Source organism: Marmota marmota, unplaced genomic scaffold, assembly GCF_001458135.2.
Source record: "Marmota marmota marmota unplaced genomic scaffold, marMar, whole genome shotgun sequence".
NCBI lineage: Eukaryota > Metazoa > Chordata > Mammalia > Rodentia > Sciuridae > Marmota > Marmota marmota.
In genome coordinates this window covers 7,202,858-7,207,752 of record NW_026000101.1, presented here as the reverse complement: position 1 = coordinate 7,207,752, position 4,895 = coordinate 7,202,858, and the positions used below count along the sequence as shown (strand labels likewise).

General features: G+C 41.1%; 1 pseudogene; it reads right to left on the bottom strand.

Moving 5' to 3' along the window:
* Window positions 1-3,036: 3,036 nt before the first annotated feature.
* Window positions 3,037-3,783, bottom strand: LOC107147887 (annotated as a pseudogene).
* Window positions 3,784-4,895: the final 1,112 nt, after the last annotated feature.

Genomic DNA, 4,895 nt, shown 5'->3' with positions numbered 1-4,895 from the left:
ACTCCATGAAGTCCAGCATGGAGTCTCCCTTGCCCACAGAGGCCTGGGGAAGGTCATCGAGAAGGTGACTCTTAAGTGGAATCTGAAGGGTAGACAGGTTTTCCAGATAATGGAGCTGTTGGTGGTGCTGACGGTCCAAGGGGTGAGGGTCACATAGGCAAAGGTAAAAAAGTGTTCATTGGCTTGAGAAATGTGGAGCTTATGCTGTTCTTGAGGAGAACATCTAGGGGGCTGATTTGAGAAGTGAATGATGGGCTTTAAGTACCATGAAAATGAACAACTCCTTCTAGATAGCCACGTGCCATATAACAACATTTTTTTTTGATACTAAGGATGGAACTCAGAGGTACTCAACTACTTACTGAGCCACATCACCACTCCTTTTATTCTTTTATTTTGAGACAGGGTCTTGCTAAGTTGCTTAGGGGCTTGCTAAATTGCTGAGACTGGCTTTGAACTTGCAATCCTCCTGCCTCAGCCTCCTATGTCACTGGGATTATAGGTATGTACCACTACACTTGGCCATAATGACATTTTTAGTCAATGATGAACCATACATATTATAGTGGTCTTTAAAGTTCTAATGGAGTTGAAAGATTCCTATCACCTACTGAAGGCATGGCACAACACATTCCTCATGTGTTCATGGTGATGCTGGTATAAACAAACTTTGCCTCCAATCATAGAAAACTATAGTGCATCCAACCATGTGCAGTACATAGCACTTGATAATGATAATACAACTGTTACTGATTTTTGCATTACTCTTCTATACTTTTTATCATTATTTTAGAGTATGTGATTTCTAGTTATAAGAAACAAGTTTACTGCAAAACAGTATGCTGTGTGTGTCAGCCGCAGCTTCATACATCTTAAGTTTACCATGTTTTTTGATTACATTGGGCCACAGGGAGTGATTGACCCATACCATCTAAGTATGGTGCTGCAGTACATGCACATGATATGCACATAAAGTGATGATGGAATCACTTTACAGTAATGAATGAATATACTTGATTTTGTCAAAAGAGGGAAGGAGAAGATAGTAGCTACTTGATAGGTATATAGGAAAAGGCAAGAATGTTGAAGTTAGGAGACATTTGCAATGTGTTTTGTTACAATAGGGATCTAATAGAGAGGGAGGATTTGAACCATCAAAAGTGGAAGGACCCTCAATGGGAAAGGATAAGGCAAAGAATGATAGACTCTAAAGTGGGAAGAGGAACTACTCTTCTTTGGGTATGGAAGGAGAAGTTAAGGATATTATAGATCAGCATGGTGGTTGGTGTAAAGAAGTTAAGGGAAGTCAGGGTGGATCTGTGAAATAATTTTCTCTGAGACAATATGAAGGACAAGGATATAAGGATGACAGAGAGGGCTTGAGGTGAGTGCTGGGGTTTGGAGGACTCTTTGATGGGGATGGAGAAGGTCCTGGACAAAGACAAGAAGAGAATCTGTTGAGCTTCCTTGAGAGTTCAGCTCATATTAAAGAGCTCAGACCTCTCTTCTTCTTCCTCAAGAGTTTTGGTGCCTCCTTGGGCTCCATCTTGGATAGTGTTTAGGTTGAAGTGATATTTTTGTTCTATTGGGGGGTGGTGTATAGATTTGTGTGTTTGCTTTAGGGTTTTGTTGATTCTCACTTCATTATCTTGGTCCATCTGTTCCAAATGCTTTTTGGTTCTATAAATCAGGACAAAAGATAACAAGAAATTCCCTGAATTCTCCAACAAGTCACAGAAGCTGATGAGTTCTTCCATAGGAAATGCCACATTCCTAATAAAAATAGTTCTCAGAAACCTCCAAGTTGGCACCATAAGTAGAATTTTGTGAAAGAGAAGGGCAAATGAGTCAGCCTTTCCCCCGGGCTTCCCCTTCTTCCTGGTGTTTCTCGTGTCCTACTGTTGCCACCATGACTCTATCCTCTGCAGAACAGCTTCTGCCTTTAACATTTGGCATAACTGTATAGATCAAGGACTCACCTATTTGTTCAGCTGAGTTATGCAGCAAAACTTGCTTCAAGATACCAGTGGGAAAATGGAGGACTTGTGTGTGACTCAGATCTTTGTGTAGGTTACACATTCCTAACTTGAGGTGCCTATGGGTGCCTGCCTTCCTTATTGTCTCATCCCTCCACAGAGGAGACACCCTGTGACTATTCACCTTTCAGGGGAACAGCTGCAGACACCTCTACTTCTTGATATTAGATCTAGAGAGGAGTGGATCTCTGTTTCCTGCATATTTAGGACTTACTGTCATAGTTCTTTTTTCTGTGACTGTTTTCTTCTCTGATGGCTTTGGCTTCAGAAATAGCCTATACTTAGCCACAGGTGAGCAGCTTTCTTGGTAGATATCAATCAGATAAAGGTAACATCCTATGGTAGAGTGATCCCAATGGTCATAGAAAAGATTCACACATGGGGAAATTGTTTCCTTATAGGAAGCTTGGTGATATGGGGAGCAAGAGGAGCAAGAACAACAAAATTACTTTTAATTCCATTTATTAGGTACCTGTTATGTGTTCTATGATTGACATATGTTATCATTAATCCTTATTTAAATCTTGTTGAGAGGAGTATTGTTATCTCATTTTATAGAAAAAAAAATGAGGCTTGGAGAGAGAAAATAACTTGTCAAGGTCACTGAGCAACTAGATGGCAGAATTGGGATTCTGATCAGGACTAGTTGACTGCAAATTCATGTCATATTGGGTCCCAGATTTAAGATCTATAGCTGTAGGAGGAATGACAATTTTGAAGTGGGTCTGTGGCAAGTGGAAGAGAGAGTAACCAGGGAGGTAAGGCACTGTTCATGGGCAAGTGCAGGCAGGGAATACCCGAGGGATGGCCTGGCTCAGAGAGGATATGGGAGGAAGAGAGAAGTATCTATTCTGACTTCTTAAGTGGTTTGATATGGGGAAAAAGCTGTCAGTCTATTTTGCCATCTTCTCCACAGATCTTTAGTAAGGTTTAGCTTGCATACTCACTGTTTTTTTTTTTTTTGAAGGCCTGATCTTATTTGTTATTCTTTAAAAAATTCTTATTTTTGACTGGACTCAGAAGTAGAAGCTCTCAGAGAGGACAGCCTGGATCTTTTGGCAATCTGTTCCTGGCATTTTTCTTTGGCTTATTTCATTCTCTTGGCCAAAAGTTTAGCATATTCTGCAGACTCTTCCATATTCTTCTTAGTACGCTATTTCTTCAGAGCAATACGCCAGGGCTTGTATTGTAGGACACATGGAGTAATGAGCTACTGAATCTTTGGAGCTGTGGTCCTGTATTTTTACCTTCCTTGTTTAAGGGTTTTCTGACATCATATTGGTGGATATCATCTTCCTTAGAGAGATTGATAAGTTTGTAGATTCTATGAGCTCTTTTGGATCCCAGTTGACAAGGCGCAGTAGTATCCATAAGTCCAGGAATAACCTTCTCTCCATTTTTTTTTTTACAATAATCAAGTTGCAAATGCTCAGATTGGCATCCACAATGCAACCTCGAACAGATTTGCGCTTTCTCTCTCCAGTTCTCCTTGGTCTGTGACAGGAATGCCCCTTACTCAGTAGCAGGTGAACATGGCCATGGGTCAAGACATCCTCTTCCTGGAGAAATCTAGTTTGTCATTCCTGCCATTGATTGGGTCCACATAACCCTTCCATGCTTCACCCAGAGCATCAGCAGCAACATCTGTGGCCATATGTGTCTCACAAAAAGTATGAAGTTTGCGTTCATCACCCACTTCAGTGAATTTCTGGCAGCCAGTAGCTGGGAAGGAGATATTCAGCTTCATCTAGGTGCAGCTGATCACTCACAAGGCACCACAAAAAAGAGCTACTCATTGGTTCTTTTTTGGAGTAAATTTTTTGGAAGGACCCTGAAGAGGTCCTACATTTGGGTTGATATGGAGTAAAAGAGAGATACAGGCTTGGGATGGAGGAACTGGAGAACAAGGACACAGGGACTTTAGGCACATAGATGTGTTAGGAAGATTATTCTTGGGGGGAAGAAAAGTGTCAGGGTGGACCGAGACCAAACCCAGGTAACATGAATAGTGAAGAGGAATCAGTTTTAAGGAGAGCTTTGGAGGTGGAATCAAGAACACTTGGTGATTTAGAATGAGGAAGAGGATGGACTTGAGGCTAATTCCAAAGTTTTGGGGACTGTATGTATGTTGAACTCATAATAATGCTGAAGCAAAAAAAAAAAAAAGATTGAGAATTCTTTGAAAAAGTGATGAGGGGCTGTGTTATAAAAAGAAAAAGGCAATCAGGACATCTTTAATACAAAACCCAGTGGGTGAAGAAGTGATTTTCAAACTTATTGAAGCCTCAGACTCAGAATTTTTTCCTTCACCTATAGTTTAGCTGGAGCCCAAAGTAGTCATTTGGGTTGAAGTTTGGGCTGGGGCAGCTCCCCCACAGCTCCCTCCATGGCCTCTGTCGGGCTCTCAGGAATCCCCAGTGATCCTCAGAGCACCAATTGAAAAATCAGAGAATAGAAGATAAAGAGGCAAAATCACTGTGATAAGGTGTAGAAAAGAGCAGAATAGGAATGAAAGAGATAGTTACTGAATATTATGAGAGACTGTTGCTGGAAGACTGTAGAAAGTTCCTGACTTCTTAAGCCCTGCAGCAAAAGACTTTAGAGCCAGAGGGCTCATTGTAAGGTGAAAAGAAAAGAGTGGGCAGCAATTGTCAACCAGAGAGAGTTTATGGCATCTTACTGAAAAGAAAGAGGAAGAAAAAGAACAAAGGTCCTCAAGTCGAGGATATGGACTGTCTAGGACTTCAGAGAAACCAACCTAAAAATAAATGTATTAAATGTGACCAGTGTGAAGCTTGTTATGGATAGAAGGAAGGATGAAGAGACAGGGAAAACATGGAGGGTTTCTATGAAAGGACA